Source organism: Numenius arquata, chromosome 1, assembly GCF_964106895.1.
Source record: "Numenius arquata chromosome 1, bNumArq3.hap1.1, whole genome shotgun sequence".
Classification (NCBI taxonomy): Eukaryota; Metazoa; Chordata; class Aves; order Charadriiformes; family Scolopacidae; genus Numenius; species Numenius arquata.
The window spans coordinates 72,296,207-72,316,005 of NC_133576.1; the positions used below are offsets into that span (position 1 = coordinate 72,296,207).

General features: G+C 38.1%; 1 long non-coding RNA gene across 1 annotated transcript in view; it reads left to right on the forward strand.

Moving 5' to 3' along the window:
• Positions 1 to 19,799, forward strand: part of LOC141467157 (uncharacterized) — a 192,422-nt gene that overhangs the window by 46,669 nt on the left and 125,954 nt on the right. The window contains exon 4 of the long non-coding RNA XR_012463328.1: positions 19,253 to 19,497. This is a non-coding gene — a long non-coding RNA (uncharacterized lncRNA). The remainder of the gene's footprint in view (positions 1 to 19,252; positions 19,498 to 19,799) is intronic.

The window sequence follows — 19,799 nt, forward strand, 5'->3', positions numbered from 1 at the left end:
AAAATGTGTCTTACTTCCCCCTTGTGGCTAATCGACCAAAAAAGATGACAATCTACTATTGCTACTAGGTTCTCACTAGCTCAAGTGACAGAGGTCTTCATTGCGCAGTGGAGGTTTTCAGCCTCTAAACGACACATGTACAGATCAGAATGGTTCTGCCTAACCTCACTCATGCCATGCCTGTTTTCTTTTTCCTTTTTTTTTGATCTTAATTTAGCCCTCTTGTTTCTATGCAATATATGCATACATATGCATTATAAAATGTGATGTGACATCAATTTCCAGCACTGCTAGGGTTTTTGCACATGATGCAATCTGCTGCTCCAGGGACATGTTCTCATGTGACATAAATTGAAATCACAGTGGGTCATAATGCAGCACAACAGGTGCACAAAAAAGTTTTAAATGTTTTCCATTCTTTTTTTTTTTAAAATCAAGTCAGAATCAAGAACAATGGCGGCCACTAAATTAGTTCTGCAAATCCTTGCAGGCAGAGCAGTTGGAAAGAGGGCATCAGGGAGAGGATGTTTTTTGCTATTTGCAAGGGGGATGCAAATGCAGTTGTGCAGTGTAAACCACATATTATACTTTTTGTCTTTCATGTGTTGTGATAAAAGTAGTTTTCTTACCAGTATAACATGTTTCATTAATACAAAGTTTAAATAATTAAATACAGCAACTCTGGAGGCGATGGCTAAGATAAAAGTTTGTAGGCAATCCATTATTGTGATCAGACAGTACTTCTTAAAACCCATGGAGATGCAATTTAGTAATTTAACTTCTGGAGTCAGTTGCTTAATAAACTATTACATTTTAATATAGTTTTGTTCTTGTCAAAGGGAATGATTCATTTCCCCTCTGTCAATTGTTCCAGCTGAAGTTATTAGTGGTTCCAGGGTTGAGGGGGTGCTGGGTTCCTGTTTGAATATCATTACCATGCTGTTCCCACTCTCTAGGTGTTGCCACTGTATATATATATATACTGGTTATAATTATTTTGTGGGGATAGTAACTGCCATCATCTGAGTCTTCAATATTGATATATTTCATTAGGTTTAATTCTGTTGGCAGAGAGAAAGATACTGGTTAAGGAGGATATATAATTAGTTGTAGTAGGATTAAGTGAATATTAGTATACTCTAATAATGGATGTCCCAGAAAGAAACCTGGCAAAACCATTAAATAGAGAGAATATAATAGCAGACAAACTAAACATTACCTCTGCTGCTATCCGAGTTTGTCAGAATTTTAAACAAATTTACTTGCTGGAGTTTCAAAATAATCTTCTTGTTCATTTTCCTTTCTTAAAAAAGCTTTTATAAGAACCAGATTCTTAAAAAAACAAAAGGCTGGGTTTCTCTGTATCTGGCTTTCCCCGCCTTATGAAGATTTTAGTTATGTAATGTTGGGGTGTAGGTTTAATACTGTCTGTTTGACTCCTTCTTTTGCAAGTTTCTGTCAGCTGATAAAATACTGTGAAAGACAGGCTTGGTAATCAGTTAAATCATTCTCCATATGCCCATCCGTTACTGGTAGCAGTTGAGGGCGGTGGACATTTCCATGCTACCTCTGCACAGAAGTGCCAAGGCAGGAAAGACCACTGTGCCTTGAGCTGGCCATTGCGACTCACCTGCTGCGGAGGCTGTCTCAGTGCCGTGTGACAAGTCCATGAAGATTAGGGAGTGAGGGCCTTTCAGCAAGCATTTGCTTATCACCAGCCTTGGTGACACGTGGGATTATTTATGGCTGAGTCCTTTACCACAGCACTTACGGTTCTGAGATAAAAGGCACGCACCAGAGTCCCCACCGCCTCTCCAGCTGAAGAGATGGAAATTGGCATTATTTGAAATTCAAGGAGTTTTTACTGTACACAGGAATAATCCAAATGTGGAACGGGATTTGTTATTAACTGTAAATCCCCTTTCCCCTAAGAAAACCAGAGTAAATGCGGGAAATAAGCTCCCATTTATATACCATAGAGACAATGCTTCATTGTCACTTATATTTTAAAGTCGCAAGTGAAAAGTAAATGGAAAGTGGGAGCAAATATCAAGGTGTTAGTGGCATTGATCCTTCCACAGTACAATCAATAGGAATTTTTGTAGCTTACTTGCAACCAATGAGAGAAGGCTTACATATACAGAATATTTGATGGTTTATTCTTTAGAGTTTGTGTTATTTTGCACTCAAGTCAAGAAGAGGGGAAATGTCTTCACCTTTTTTTTTTTCCACTAGTAGTTATGCACATTTCATGCTTATTTACTCTTTACATTGTAATATTTTAAGAAACCTTTAAATATTTCTTTAAGCACACAAAAAAGAACTCTTGTCAAAATAACTCCAAGTATATATTTTCCAGAATTACTGAAGCTTCTTGTTATTAGGTACTTGCAAGGAACAGAAGATGTAATAAAAAAGAGTTGCAAACAGAATTTCCTTAAACATGCTATAGAAATTTTGTTCAGTCCAGCTTAGTGTTATCATCTTCAGGTTTCCTCTCACAGAGAAACATTCCCAAAAAAATTATTATTCTCCCACAGTTGTGTGTAAACCCTCAAGAAAATACTAACTTTCCTTCCTTTCATTTATTTCTTCCCTTTAAATTATATTTAGGACAGCCTGTGTAATAACCTGCCTGGAGTCCTACATGGCTAAAACCAGCCTGGCTACCTCTGCATCCCAGTGCAGAATTCATTGCAGACATATTGTATGTTACCAAACCCACATAGCAGTTCAGGTCTTCTTAAACATGGTCTTCAGCATTGTCCATTCCACTCCTCTTTCATTTATCTTCAAATTATTTTCCATTTTCATTGTCAGTCTCCGAGTTTCAGCCTTACAGAAGACAGTAGGCAGAATGTACGTGTTGTACAATTTAGGCTTCAGGCAAATTTTCTGGAAGAGTCTGCACTGGTTACTGAACACCACCATCCCACACTGTTATTATTTTCTCTCTTTCTTTCTTGGTCACTATCTCTGAAACTATTTGACCCAGATAGACATTTCCTTCCAGTGCATGCACTGGAACCATACCGAGTAAATCACACTGAACATCTGTGTCCCAGGTATATTTGTCAATACCATTGTTATCTTGTTTGGGATAGCTTTATTTTTCTTCTTGTTCCCGTGACTCTTTAGAGGACAGTTGCATGCAACCTGTTGCGTGCTGCAAAGAGTACAAACCTAAAGCTCTCTATTTGCATTTCTTTGCTTGTTATGCCCTATGACCTCTACAAAGATGTCCTCTACATAGGATAATGTAGGTGCAGGGGAAAGCTAATTTCCTATCAATATACTGGTCTTATTGTAAATATCTGCCAAACTAGATCTCCCTTTTTTCAAATTCACTTTTGATGTATACACATAAATCATTGCAAACTGCTATATCTTGCATGTGTAATGCTAGAGGTATTGTGTCTGTATAAAATAACAAAAGCTTCCTTGTTTTTCACAAAGTGGAGACATAAGAAACAATGGTGTTCTTGATACCTATGCATCACTTTTTAGCATTATGGTAGCCTAGACACTGGCATAATAGAGGCATCAGATAAAATAATAATACTCAAATGATGTTTGCAAAGTTGAGCTCGTAAATGTCAAAGGTGATTTGAAGTGGACAAGAGTGAGTCTTAACAAATCAGCTAGGGGCTGCTGGCAATTGTTTCTGTTCTCGGTTCTTATTGAAACTAATATTGGACAAATTGAAAGAGTGATTGCCTTAGAGCCTTCGCAATGTCTTCACCAATCTGTTGCCCATTTCCATAAAAAATGGGAGTGAAAATGGCAGCTGACTTCTTTTGACCTCTCTCAATTTCACTGTGGCTCCTGTCGGAGGCCTGAAAAAGCAGTTTTTCAGGCAGACCATTATCTGCCGTAGCAAGTTAGTTGGCAGAGAAATTGAAAAATATCAGTCAAATAATCTATTTAAGCCTGGTCTTTCTGTATGTGTTATGATCTGAATGGTAGCAAACCAGCAAAAAAATAAAAGCCTCAACTTGGAAGTGGATGAACAAGTGAAGTTAGTTTCTTTACCAGACATTTTCTTTGTGTGGAATTCTTTTTCTGTTGCTCTGTCCTCATGATTTGACTGTCAGCATTATAATAAGATAAGAAGCTACCTGGAGTGCCTGAATCCTAGTCCTTCTCAGCTGCCTGACTTACTGGTTTTTCCTCTCTGGAATCATGGACCAAGAGCTGCTTTGATCCACTTGCCTTCCTAACTCATTCCCTTTCCATCTAGTATCTTTCCTTAGATTCCACTATAAACTTGAACTTTTTCTTCTTAGAAACTTGCAATCCCACTAAAGTTTCTCTTCTCTATAATGGCCAAGACCTATCTATCTTTCATGCATATCAGAGGTGTGCTGAAACTTAGTTTCCCTTGACTCCTCTGTAACTAATGACAGAGGTCTTCATTTCCCTTGAAGGTGGATCAAGTTATCTAGTACAGGATCAAGTGATCAAGTACTGATCAAGTGATCAGCTTGGACTCTGTTTCCACCTCAGCTGTCTTTTGTCAAGCTGATTCTTTCTTCCTCAACCCCAAGTTGCCAGAAGATATCAGGACTTCTACAGTCCTCTCTTCCCTCACACACAGTGTATGTGTCCCTCATCCTCTCCCAAATTAGCTGTGGGTTTCAGAGGTTCTCTCACAACTACTTCTAGCTATTACTCTGCCGGGGCTTTTAGTCCTAGCTTTCCCTGACTGTTGCCTGGTCACCAACTTCTTCTTACCTTTGGGAAGTAGGTATCTTTAACTCTCCTCTTTCACAGAGGCTAATAATCATGGTTTCATCTGGGAAATTAATTAAAACCTTTTGACTAACTAAGGCAGTCACTTCTTGCCTTAGTTTCATGGCTAGAAGTGCCCAGGTGCTCTTTCTTAAAATTTTATTTGCTTCTGAACATAACTTTCCTGCTGTGAGTCTTAAAATAAGACATATTATTTGTCTTTGGAATATCTTCACTAAAGAATTTGGCTGAAATTTCAAGGTTAGTCTGCTGTTACTGAAAAAAAGATTTCTCTTTTAGGGAGATCTAGGTTGCTTAATGTAACGTGATTGCTGTGTCAGAAGCAGATTCTTTAAAAAAACAAATACACAGTTCTTCAACAAGAAAAAAATTCTTGTTTCCTTTTGTATGAGTGGAAAGAAACAATTTAAACTTCAGAGAATTCTTCTTACTTTTTGCCTTCTTCCATTGTGAAGAACCACTGTGTTTAATTAAGAACAGGATTACCAGATACATTCAGACAAAGAGTATCAGAGCCATTTGGTTTTTATCTGCTATCATAAGATAGCACCAGGGAAGGAACTGTGTGAACAATACAGACAATAAAGTAGCAAAACCAGAGACAGTTATAACTGCAATTCTGAGACCCACTGGAGATAAGTTATTGACTGACCACGTTATAAACTTATAATGCCACAGCAGTAGCTCAAGCCTTCTGCAGAGCTATCCTAGTCTGCAATGAAGTTAACATATAGTTGCCATATTTCTGTGAAATATTTTCCTGTAACGGGCAACTCGTTAGGTGATGTGCTGCAACACATCTATTGGGTCAGACTATTCCTCTAATTCCTGATCTCAGAGAAGTTGATTTTCATGCAGGTACAAAGTTTAAATGTACAGAACTGTGTTAGCTAGGCTCAAAATTTAACCTATTTTTTGCTAGTTTTTCACTATTGTGTGACTCTTCTCCAGCTGATTGTTCTCACTTTATTTCATTTATTTTTATTTTGGTTTGCCAGACTTTAAGACTTCAGGGCTATCCAACTACTAAGGGATAATATATCCAGATAGGTTTATGTTCCAACTAAGTGTTCTCCCTCGTAATGCTATGGTGTTGTGGATCTATGGAGCTTGCAGACTGAATATCATTATTTCACTCACAGACACCCTTCTACTCCCATGAGGCTGCTGGATTAACCTCCTACTTTTCTACCTGTCCTTTGTAAAACTCAGATTTTTTTTCCCTGTTCCCCCTACACTGATGCTGAGAATGACCCAGTTCAGATCAGAGGTTCTCAGTAGTCAGGATCTAACTGTGGCACTACGGTTTCATAAAGGTGTGTCTGAACCTGAACTTGACCATGTTTTTTATTACTACAATTATAACTTCAATACATGATGTAATGTATACATAATCCATATTTGTTTACTCCAGAAGAATGAACAAAACAAAATATACCTTTCTCTGGATTTGTCAGTCCTTCACCTTGTGCAGACTATCAGTGATATGCAGATCCCCTATAAAGACCTCCTTCAATATTTAAGGTGAGAATCTGAATACGGCCTGGTCCCTTTACTTTCATGGGGGTCAAGTTTTGGATCTTGGTGTTTTGGTTTTCCCTCCAGAGACTTTTCTGCATTCACAGAGGAAGACGCAAGACTTTTTTGTATAAGATATATGGTAATGGTTTTAAATTGGAAGAGGGGAGATTTAGATTAGATATTAGGAGGAAATTCTTTACTGTGAGGGTGGTGAGACACTGGAACAGGTTACCCAGGGAAGTTATGGATGCGTCATCCCTGGAAGTGTTCAACGCCAGGCTGGATGGGGTTTTGAGCAACCTGCTCTAGTGGAGGTGTCCCTGCCCATGGCAGGGGGGTTGGAACTCGATGATCTTTAAGGTCCCTTCCAACTCTAACCATTCTATGATTCTATGATTCTATGATTCTATGATATGAAGTGCCTGACAGTGAGGACAAAACAGGACTCTCTTAGTTACTGCAGGCAGCTGGGCAGACCAAATTGCTCGCCCTCCAGGACAGTTGCATTCTGTGCCTTTGCAGGTGCTGGGGAGTCAAAAGTAGCATGGTTTACCTCTTGGACAGACATGGCATTAGATTTCAAAATCCTCATCCTTAGCAAGAAATCAGAATAAAAGGGCATTGTGGCAGACAGCAGCATGGGAGGTAGAGCTCAGGGTGGTTGGAAAGTGAGCTATCTCTGCAAAAGTATTAAGTGTGACATACTGTCCTCTTCCGCCACTTGCAATGTTGTGGTCCAGCAGGCTCGCAGTCTCCGGGGTCAGGAATCCACACGCACAGACACTTTCCCTCTGTCCTGGGTTGAGAGACACAGGACTAACTTTTCTTCTAATGCTGGGGAAAATTACACTTTTAGAAGACTCTAGTCTCTGAATTTGTGAAAATATTTACTTTATAGCCAGCCAGGCTCTGTGGGATTCAAGGTTAGTGTTTTCGAGCCTTGCCAGGTGCAGGGACAAGGAGGAGTAAGGCCTGGGCATTTGACCCAGGCTGGCCAACAGGAGTGTTTCATACCATGAACGTCACATCCAATATAAATTAGAAAAGTTTGCTGTGTAGCGGGCTCTCTCCCTGATGGCGGCGGTCCGGACAACTTGCCCCGGTGCTGGAGCCCTGAGGCCTTCCCTTCCTCCTGAAGCCATTGCGCTCCCAGTGTCTGATATTTGCTGTCCACTGCTGGGAGCGCACAGCTTCCTGCTGATATAGATGGCTGAGTATAATGTCTGTATATCTTATATCAGTATCGGGATTAATACTGGTTCTTTAGTATTATTGTTAATTATTTAGTCTTAGTCTATTAAATCTATTTATACTTCAACCCTTGTGTTTCTTTGTGTTCCCCGATTCCCCTTTCCAGGTGGGGAGGGGTCATCGGGTGATAGAATAATTGTCTAACGACAATAGATTGTTATGGGTTCTCTCAAACCATAACACCCTCCATCCCAGCAGTTCCCTTTCTGTAAAAGTACCGGTTTTGCACTGTTCCTCCATTGATCCAAGGAAAGTGGCTGATGCTGAGTGGTAACAAATTGTGAGGGTGCTCTGGGCAAGCCCTGGGTTCATCCACAAGCTTGTGAAAGGGTGAGCAGGTGGTACCCTGCCCGCCCCACCTGCGGGCACCAACAATACAGACCATGCAGGGGCATGACATGGACCTCCCCTCCTGCCTGCCTGCAGGAGTCATGGCTTGCCTGAGACACAGCTTTGGTTACTTTATTCTGCAGTACTTTGTGGGTGACAGGCTCTTTTCCAAAATGCCTTTCTCCGGCATACATCTCGCCTTTCCAGGCACGCCACCCTTCTTTTTTCTATTCTCAAAATATTCTTTTTTGGGGGGTTCAGTGGCAGCACAACAATTCCCTGAATCTGACCTTTATAAAAGATGGGTAAAAGCTAAAAATTACTCCTTTTCACTCTGTCATTTTCAGTGCCTTTGTGATTTATAAAGAAACAATGGACACTAAGCTTTCTTACTTTTATCTTTGCTTTATTTTTAACTTTAGCAATATTAAATCTTGATACCTTTCCCCCCTTTTTTGCGAAGACTTTCTAGGGAACTTTGCAACTGGCAGTATTCAGAGCTCCTTTGCAAAGGGTTGACTGAGTCTTTTTTTCATGTGTTCGTCAAGAATTTAAGTCCTGTAAGTGTTTATGGGGGAAAAAACCCCCAACACTTTTAAAGAGTATGATTTAAATGTCCCATCCTCCTGTCATTAAACAGCTTCCAATCTTTTGTCCCTTTTGATGTCATAATCCTAGCAGTTCTCCAGACTCCTGAGGACTTACCTAGGGAAAACATGGAAATCAGTATGTGAAAAACAAATGGGTTGGAAGGACTTTTTATGGTTTATCTATATATTTAAAGAAGAGATAGAAAATAAGTGCATTTTATATATATATATAAAAAATAAAAAATTTCACTTCTAAGTTCTTCTCTACCTTGCTGTTTGCCAACAGGAATAATGAGGCAGTTTTAGTATTCTGGTTAATAGCACAGATCGATTATCAGAATTCCAAGGCTTTTTTTCTACATTATATTCTGTTGTGTTTTTTTTTTCTCTGCTTACGGGTGTATATCTGGCATAATATCAAATGCTATGTAAAATTCCATAGATCTGGATTGCACTTTCAACTTGCTAGTCATGTCAACTTTAGATATGGCTTTTTTTTTTTTTTACCTTTAAAATATGGATATAAAATAGCAATTAGAGTACTGTGTCAATCAGTGTCCACTATTTCAACCTGCTACTTTCCCTTAGAGCAGCTTATACATTACACTCTATTCATGCTGTGGAACTGCCATGTCCTAGAATGAATACAAACTAGGGATAAAAAGCTTTTTGTTTCAAGGCTCCACAAATGTGGAATCAGTTACCAGTTGATTTAAGAACAATTGAGAGCTTTTCCTGTTTTAAGATGGAACTGAAACAATACTTCATGATGACTAGAAGTCATTGTAATTGTTTTAATTGATGTTATTCTAGTGTTATCTTGGTTTATTGTTTATTTATATGCATTTGTTTATCACAGGTCATGCTTGAAAATGGGCTTTCATCTCAATTTACATAGTCAGCTAACAAATATATGTATGTATGTGTGTCAGCTACACTTGTTTATATCTGACAGCAAAACCATATGTATTCTACATATATTTCTTGCCTTTATGTTTGTGCTATCGATTAAGACATCTGAGTTTGATTTCAGCTTGACTTTTAAGTTTGCAGGACAAACCAAGCAAGTATGTATCTAATAATATCAGTCAAATTATTGTTTGGCTCCTAAAGCACAAATCAAGTTAAAGCGTTAACTAAGCACATGTTACTGTGCCTTTTTAAAGCGATTCACTCTTTAGTTGCAGGGCTTTACTCCTGCACTGTGTTGGCTTTAAGCAGCATTAGCATTCAGAAATTATTTCTGTATCTCTAAGAGCAAATGATCTATTAAAAACAATGATAACATCGCTTGCAGAGAAATACAGTCTGGCATCAAGTACTTATTGTCATAGCTGATAAAGTAATGGCATGTTTAATTTACATTCTCCGTGAATGATAAATAACTGCGTAACTATTCCTACCTGGCTTTACATATCCAGCAAGTAAACTAACCAATATACAAGAGGAATAGAGAGGAAGAGCAAGTCATTATTTCATCTGTTCCATTTACAAACTCAGAAGTCACAAATGTGCAGCTGGGAAATGTGTTTGTCTCAAAGCTTCAAATCTGTGACATGTTAATTCATAAATAATTGCAGTCACATGGTCTTCCTCGAGGGCATTAGCTCAGTATTCCCAGTACAGTACACTTATTTGTAATAGAAAAGAGAAGAGTGGACAAAAGTGGTTTTCATAAATCAGATAAAATTGCTCAATAAATCCAAAACATCTTTCATTATTTCTAACAGAATATGAGCTTAGTTATGTAAGCAACATTTTTTAAATTTAAATGGTCTTGGGAAACTGGCAGGTGAGGAAATAAAGGGCAAGGCTACATTATTCCTGGTTATGGAATATGTCAGCTAAAGGTTTCACAGCCCTGGACCAAATAACGCTCTGACTTACATCCCCTGCTAACCCACGGACGACCTTATATCCAGATACTAAATACTTCGGTTAAACAAGAACACTTTTCTATTGGGACAGTCATATGATAACATCGCCCATGTCATTGTGTAAATGCAGCTGTTTGCAAAAATATAGGCTTTTCCCCAAAAATTGTCTTTGGTACTCTGACTGCGGAGTGAATAATACTGTATGAAAGGAACCTGAAGGAGCCGTTAGGGTCCATTGTGTCAATCCAGCTGCTACACACGCATATTAAGTCCACATTTAAAAATGCTTGTGAAGCTTTTTCTGTTTTTGTTTTGCAGTCCATTTCTAAACATTAATACTTCTTCCTTTTTCATTGTCAGAATACCTAAGCCACTCTGACAAAGTCCAGTTTAAATAGAAAAACATTGTAGTTACACAAGAGGAAGATTTTATTTTTTCAAAAATCAGGTGAAATTTAGTAAAAAATCATTAAGATTTAGCCCAAAAAAAATGCATTTTCATTGGTTACTAAAAAAAGCATCTTGTCTCAGATGAGAGCTGGTTGTCAGGCTCCAGTCCGCATTGGATTTAGTCTCCTGAAAGTAGGAATTAGAGTGGAAACCTGACTGACCATGACTGTAGCTATTATTGTTAAAACCACCACAAATTTCTCTTGATAAGAATAGTGTTTTGTTCAAATATCAGATTAATCTGCTGTAGACATATGGTTGTCATCCAAAATTTCATATTTCTAATAATTCATTTGCTAGAATATTTAGAATTCAGAGAATAAATCTTGTGAGTGTAGCATAAGTACAGCATCACAAATAAGAATGTCAAATTTAAACTGTTTAGTCTGGGAATTTATTGCTGGCACTAGAATGGTTGTTGGCAGAACATGTCCATATAGGGGGTTCATTCAGCTACTTCATTTCCAGTTTATGTCATTAAGCAGTGGCTTGAGGACACTTAGTATTTCAGTGTAAGAGACAACAAAAAGAAAACCACCACTGCCTCCCTTTCTGTTTAATTGTATATTGGTACCTCAGAATTTTGGCTTAAATGTTAATCTGATTTGCATTTATACGTTGGGAATTTCTTAGTGTAATTGAAAAAGTTTGTCATTAATATAAGCTGCCGGTGTCCTGGATTTTGATACTAGTCCTAATGCTCATTTTGCACATGCTGATGCACAGTGTTTTTATCTTACATTATAACAGCCCAAGCTACATAAAGGATGTCAAGCAAGCAGGTAGTGTAGGACTAGGGGCACTGTGTTCATGAAAGATATTTACTTGAGAAATTGTCATACTCCGAGCAGAGAAAGTGTAGGTTTAGGGTATAAACTGTGCTTTTACTAGTTAATGGAAAATATGTGGGTGAAGGTTTGAAAGAGCTTTAAAGACAAACCCTGCCCTTACCTGCAGCACACTGCAGAAAGGTGTCAGACACAACCAGCCACTACTTAGACCCAAGAGTCACCCTGCAGCTGAAAGGTATGAAAGCTTCTGTTCCCAGCTGACACTCTAAATGCACACTAGTGACGAGTCGGTCTGAGGATGGGAAACGTGGTCACATCTCTAAAGCATAAGGTGGATACCTATCAGTATTAATTCAAGACCGGAAAACACACCTCTGCATCTTCTCTTTCAGATGAAGAGAGGGATTACAGATAAGGAAAAAAAATAACAATAACAAATAAACCTCTCATTGTACTGCATGGGGTCAGAGAATCACAGGGCTATTTACCATCAAACATATCCCATGCAGGTCATTCAGCCCAGTCTTTTTCCTCCTTCCCTCACGTATTGTGTCAGGATTGATTTCATTAAACTTAAACCATTGCTGATAGATGAACATTAACTCTGGCCTTAAAACCCTGCAGTGGAGGTGATTCTGGAAAACCCCTTGACGGCTTGCTCTGTGGCCTAACTTTTCCTGCAGTTGTAAAGTTTTTCCTAATATTTAACCCTATTATCTATGTTGCAGCTAAAGTCCATTACTTCTTGTTTTGTCTCCATTGACTAATGAGAACAATTGGTCCCTGTCCTCTTGGTAACACCCCTTTATGCAATTATCGAGAATTATTATGTCTCCCTTTTGGCTTCTGTTCTCCAGCCTGAACATATCCCAGTCTCTTAAGCTTCCCTCCTGGGCATTATTTTCAACACCTTTTATCATTTTTGATATCCTTCTCTTAAGTCCTTCTAATTTGTCTCTATCTTTAGAAAAATGTGGTAGCCCAAACTAAGTACAGCTCTCTAGATGAAGCTCAGCAGAGTCAAACAGAGCGGAAAAACTGCCTTTCCTTGTATTACATATACGATGCTCCAATTAACATAACCTAGTGTAGCATTTGTCTTTTCTGCGACAGCATTGTCTTTTTCTCTTGTTCTATCTATTGTCCATTATCACTACTACACCCTTTGCTGGAGTTTTCTGATCTAACTGGTTATATCTATAACTTTGATCATTCTACTCATAAGTTGTTTCATCATCTGCTTTGAGTTTCCATACAGCCACATATGCTTCCCATCTTCATACTTATTTGTATGTGGCTTTGCCTTATCTGAATCTTTGTCCTAATGCCACTAATATACCCTTAGCCATTGGAGTAATTTTGCTATATCATCTGTAAAATAGACTTTTTCCAGCAACTGAATACTCTCATCAGCAATACCAAAGCCTCATGAGGAGCTTATCTCCATAACATTTCAACTATTCCTACTGTGCATATAGGGATTAAAAAATTTTATATCCTTATATACATGTTATTTCCTTGGAAAAGGAACATTTCCTAGTACATAGTTAATCAACGATCTATGAAAACAGCAAGGAGGCTAGACTAGAATTATCCAAAACAGAAATTTTCTTATTTGCATGGACTTACAGTATTTTGATGTGGTATTTCTTTCCACCTTAATTATGAAATCAAATATTCAGCAATTTCGCACAAGCTAGAATTTCAAAACCTCATTTCAGAAACCCAGACACGTGATGTTCCAGAATTGGGATATGCATCCATCCCCAACCCACCTGAGAGGAAGGCAGGAGGGAAAGCAGCCACTACTGAATCCCAACCCAGTGATGCTGCCTTTGCAGGACTAGCCTGGGGCTATGCAAACTCAAGCTAATTCTAGGCTTGCCAGCATAAAAGCCTTGAGAGACCGTTTTGTGTTGGAGCTGCTACAATATTCCTCTACTGAAACCCAGATTTGGGGAGATGCAGCTCAAGTTTTCAAGGCTTCTCTTTCTTCAGCAGTAAATGTGGAAGACTTCAGAGCCCCGGGATGGGCCAAGGAAATATTGTTCAAATCAGATCTTTAATAGAGCAATATTTGTCAAATTTGGCAAAAACATTCCAGTTCAGCAAACTGATACTTTCTTGCAATACATTGTTTTCTTATGAATTCTGTGCACACGCTGTCAAAGGCCCTTGTTTTATCCTGTCCCGTGGTTTATCTGCATACATCTGAATCTTTCCAGGGGTTTTCATGGAATTCTTGCTCCAGAAGAGACCTTAAAAATTCCTTTTACTCTTACTTACCTTTTAATTCTGTTACTCTTTATTGTGCATGAAAGCACACTCTTTGCTCTTGCTGGGCTAACGAAGATTTATAATGTTTATTCATCTCCTTTTCCCTCTTAACATGAACCGGAACAGTTTGCCTTACTCAGGTTTCCCAAGGTACGTCTACCTCACTTGCTCAAAATGCATTCCCAGGAGCAGACAAGAGCGTATTGTGCCTGCACGCAATCCACACCGGGGCCTTGGGCAGCCTGCCCAAACATGCCTGGCAGGGTCCTAACCACCTACTTACATATTAATACCCCCTAAGAATGCCCTGTGTGTTCGGGCCCACGGGATGTTGCGTGTGCTAAAGAAGCGTGTTTTCTGCTCAGGCGTTCACTGGGCGCAGAGGAGGGTCCAGCCCAGGGGCAATCATGGGGCACCCCTCGGAGGAAGAGTTATTCCTTCTCTCAGAGGTGAAATGGCACTGCCGGCATGGTCAGTCTCAGTCATTTGAAAGTGAGGAGGTAGGCTACCCAAAATATGAGATTTTGCAATACATTAATAAGTATATATAAAAGGGAAGGGGTCCTTTTACTTATAGATGTTGATACTTACAACTTGATGTGTATTTTTAATGGGGGGGCATTACTAGGGGGAGAGAGAAATCTTTTTATTTTCCTTTTTCTTTTTGAAAGGAGAAAAGGAGAAAACAAAGTCTCTTTTGCTGTATCCTCGCTCTGGAAGTATGAGGCAGCAGTAAGGTTTTTGCAATAAAATGTTGATAATTCCATATGGTAGAAAGTCCATGTAAACAATGACTTTGAACAGCCCACATGCTGAGACAGTGACACTAGGTTAGTGTAGCTATCCCCTCTAGCACAGCTGTAGCTTATACCAGCAATAAAGGCTTTCTGATGGTGAGTTATTCACCAATTCAAAAAGCAAAAGAATTTTTATCAATAACAATACTTTTTTAGATTAATATAGTTGCTTAAACATTAAAGCTTCTGCAGCATAACATTTAACAGCATAGTTAAAATTAAAACCATGAATAAACACCCCACCTCAGATTGACATTATTTTACGAGCCATTCCTAATATGGATCTAGCTATTATCTTACCACTGCGTATACCAATAATATTGCCTGTATGAATAAAATATTCGCTTGTACAGTTGGTCCATATTTCAGATCCAAATCTTCCAAATGAGAATGGAAGTGAAGCCCAACGTACTGAGTCATGGTAAGGTTCTTTTTGAGGCCGAGGAAAATGTAACTCCCAGAATAAATTACCGTACACAACATTTTCTTTTGGGCCAGTTACCACTTTGTAAGAATCATTCAAGTGCTCTTATCTCCTGTTCTAAAAGGCTTGCTTTGACATGTTCAAACGTTAGCTGCTTGTTACAGGAAGACTTACTTTCCAGGAATACAAAGATTCAGTCTTTCATCAAACCGTTCGTAGTGGTACATTTACTCTCCCTGAAAAAAATTGTTTCTGTTGATATAGTTCAACTACACTGAAGAAGAAGAAAAAGTTCAGTTCTGAGCAGATGGTTAGGATGACTGACTGCACGCCACGGCTAGGAAATAACTAAATATTGCTTGTATTAAGAGCAGTGTAATTTCTCTGTATATCTCACTTCCAATTTCTTAACCTTTTTTTTCCCCTCCTCAAGAAAAATAGGAGCTAGGAACTATTTCAAGATGGTTCGTTGGGGGGGAAGGGTTAACCATGTTTTTACAATTTTCAATTTATTATAGGATTTTTCAGCATCAGGGGAACCCTGAAAAGTTTTGTTCCGTGATGTGGAAAGTAGTTCTCCAGAAGGAGGACCAAGATAGGAATCTTCCTCATTTTATGAGCATACAAGTAAAAGGCTCTCAAGACATAAGTGCATCTCTTCATTCTCTAACATTTCCTCTGACTGATTTTAGATAGCTAAAGCTATAAGTCTTCAGCAGTGTCATTTTTTGGAAGTTTTGTTCTTAAAGTATTAGGACTGATGAATAAGGCATGGGACATTCCACAATATCCCAGATGGGGGATTATGCAGCTGGACAAAATTATCCCTATTAGGTTGGGGTTTTTTTCATGATGATATATCTTTTGATAAACCTTCTCGTTATAGCTGAATAGTAGAGACATTATAGGACATAAATAGAGACATAATAGGGCAAAATAATTCCATGAAAATAATGATGTTTTAATTTTGAACAAATATGCCTTTAGCCAGAATGTTTGTGAGAAGTCTTGTGATTACTGCAAAATGGGAATAGAAAGTGATTTTTCAATTCTGAAATATGATGATTTACAAGAGAAAACCTGACTCTGAGTTACTTCCACTCAGAGGAACACAACATGCGATGTGTTCTGCTCTGACTAACCAACAGAACAATATTGAATGCCAAATTTTGAATATCAAGCACTTACAGTGAAGTGCTCATAAATGATACACCTTCATTCAGGGAATAATTCTGAATAATAAATCTAAGAAAGTCATAAACTGCTCTTGTACAATTCACAAATAGAAAAAGGAGGTAAAGTTTGTCTAACAAATTATTCAGAGTGAATTATGCATCCAGCAGGTACCTTGAGTCCCTGATCTGTATTTTCTAAAATTTGTATGGGATGTCTCCTCTAAAGATTTGGCAATATAATTACCTAGATCAGTCATTCCCCCGCTGGATCCTCTACAGCAGCATCTGTGTGCTCACATATTCCTGGGTGAGACTACTTATACACAGTTTCCTTATGCCACTTCCACATTACCTTTCTAAGAAGATTTGTCACCTGTTCTGGGAGAAACTGTGGCCTCCATTTCCTTCAGTGACCTAAAATAATTAAGAGATAAATCTCCTGTCTTCAAGTACTTTTGCATATGCTTAAATTTATGCACATGAGTAGTTTCATTGATTTCAGTGGGTCTATTCATAGAAGTACATTTAAGCAAACTTATTTGCAGGTTTGGGCTCTTACGAAATTTGTCTCCGAATGTTAATGTGCTTCCTATTTTATCAGTAAATTATTATTACTCAGCAGTGTCAGAAACATGCATTACTAACCAAAGGAGCTCTGAATTATCTATAATAAAAATCTATAATGCTTGCATTTATATTATTATTTTCAGTTAGATGTGTGTGATTTACATGGAAGTATATGAAATCAGAAAAAGACCCCGTGTGTTAAGAATCTTCTTTTGTTTTGAAAGGTACTTTGGGTCGGATCCCCAATGAAAACTCAGCACATAACTGCAGTTTCCAGAGGTGCTTGGTAGTAAATGAGGCTCTGAGCGTTAAGAAAAATTCCACACTTTTCCTTTTTGTGGAAGGAAGACTGACACTAGGACAAATATAAATGTAGGTGGCTGTAACGCATTTCACTGCTTGTAACCTATACAGACAGCACTGGAGTGCAGCAGTCAGCTGAAGGAGCTGGCTTTGGAAGGGGGAGAGGGAAGGAATATCTAAATGGGTTAGCTGTTAAGAACAAGAAGCTTTTGATTTAAGAAATATTAAAAGTGAGTTCCTGGATTTTATTCCTGACATACACCCAATTAATATATTTTCCAAAACCGAGACACTGTATTTGCAGGATTTATTTAATATTAATGGAGGCATTAAAGGGATAATCTAGTACCTGTAAGATGCTTTAAAATTTTTTTTTCCAGGTTTTGTTTCAAAAATAGAGAAGCTGCTTCTGACCCAATTGATCAAAAATGCTGTTCTTCAGGAAAGAGTGCAAAATTTCTTTTCAAGGCAAATGAATTTGAGGACTGGTGAGAGAGGGAGAAAGGGAATATATGGTAGTAACATGCCAGGATTTGTGTTGGAAATAAATTTCCAGCATAACATGCATTTTGATATTGTTATACAGCCATTCGGAACTTGTATTTCTTAATTCGGATGCAGGCAACTGGTTAAAAGTACCTGTTACAAGTCTCTTCTTCCTGCTACTTTTCCAAATTTCTTGGACACAGTATTCTTTAAAGTTATCTTATGATTGCTTTTTAGAAATTTCCACTCACAGGAAACCTCACACAAAAATAAGCTTATAAATTAAATCATTGTACTAATTAAAGAAAAAAAAATCAGAATAAATTAGATATTTTTATTAGGGATTTTTTGAGATATGTCTAAGTACTTTATCCCAAATTCAAAAAGTTTATTTTTCTTCCATCTGCAAAGTTCATCTGCAATCTTATTATGACAATCATATTAATATATTAATCACCAGACAAATTACTAGGAAGGATTATGCTTATTGTAATGAGACAAAGTTATCACCTACAACTTAAAATATTTAACTTGATGAAGTCTTTCAGTAAAGTAAAAAAATCAAAAAAGCACTACAACATTTTCTGACTGTACGCACATATATGTTTCACATACAGATGGATTGCCTTTCATATATTTAAACTCTGATTTAAAAAAAAAATATATATCTAAACGTTATCTCCTGGTTATTTAGATGAAGTACTGAACAAAGACCACTAAGATCCCTCCCAACAGGTTAACCTTTCCTCTGTGGTCTATCCTTACTTTCTCCTCTTTTCTCCTTTTTAATAACTGCATGGACACCATTTACCAGATACAAGAGCAGTACTTTATGTAAGGGTACATGACACAGGACTCATTTTAATATTCATGAGTTTGCCAACTTTATTAAAGAAATTCAAGTAGCTAGTGAACGCTGGATTGCATTCCTCCACCATATATCTTTTACTTGGCTGTTAAAGTTAAGCATTACTAATGCAGTTTTAACTTCTCCTTCTTTGGAATTCAACTCCTTGGGAGACATGTAATACATGCTCTAGATTCTCCAGTGTGCATATCTACATTAACAACCACAACTGTTTATAGTTGCTACCAGGGTCCTAAAGACATGAAAGTTCCCAGACCCAGCAGGTTAGCTTTGAACTCACTAAAAGAAAGAACCAAAAAAGTTAGAAAGTTCTCCCCTCAAGTCAAAATCTAAAGGTTCATTTCCCACCTCAGATTTTTTTCAAAACTCAATAGAAAAGTTCAGATTTAGGTTTCAAAAACCACAAGGAAAAAAGGAATCCCTTATTGTTACTGTTTTTTTCTGGACAAATCTTGACATTTTCCAATTATGTCTCCATCCAAAACAAGAGATCAGTTTAGGAATAAAAAATATAATTACTACATGAAAGGAAACGGCATTCAAATGTTGTTAATTAAATGAGGGAGTGGATGTCAATGTTAATGTGTAGGTACATAAAAAGAACCTTATTTTGCAGATGTATGACAGGGCTCCCTGAAGAACACAAGTTTTTCTATATTAATTCCATGGTAGTTGAAAGCTACATAATCAAAAACACCTTCTAAGTTTGGCAGAAATATAACACTGGCTGTTTAAAATAAAAGGTCTGTATGGAAAGTTCAGTTTTGTTTTGTTTTTTTTTTTATTCCCCTAGGGTCATTGTGGTGGAGGAAGTATTTTTATCTGGGCCTCAGGAAACAGTGGTCTGGCTAGCAACTGCAGTGGTATAGATGATTACATGAACAGCATTAACTTGGGGCAAAGCATGCCATCACTTACCCCTGCCCCAAAACTCCTAGACTACAAGAACTAATCAATGTCTGTGTCCACCTGGAAACATCCAGTGAGCAAGGACTGTGGAGGCAACTGCCCTGAAAGGACCCTCCAATCTGCAGTGAGGTAAGTCAGAAATGTGCGAGTAAAATATTGATGTGGATAACCGGAACCCCGCTGAGTTGTATTTCAAGCAGAAATTCAACAAGAGGCCATCATGTATCTCACTTTCTAATATAATTGCACTGAAATGACAAGGGACATAGAGAGTTTTCTGATGGAGTCTTCATGCTTTGCAGGTGAATACTTATGGCAGAAGCAACGTGGCAACCTCAAGTCAGCAGAAATCCGGCAGATTTTCTGAAGGCAGTTTTGCCAATTTTCACTCCTCTTTTCAGGACTCTGCAAGTGTTTCTCACATGCCTCTT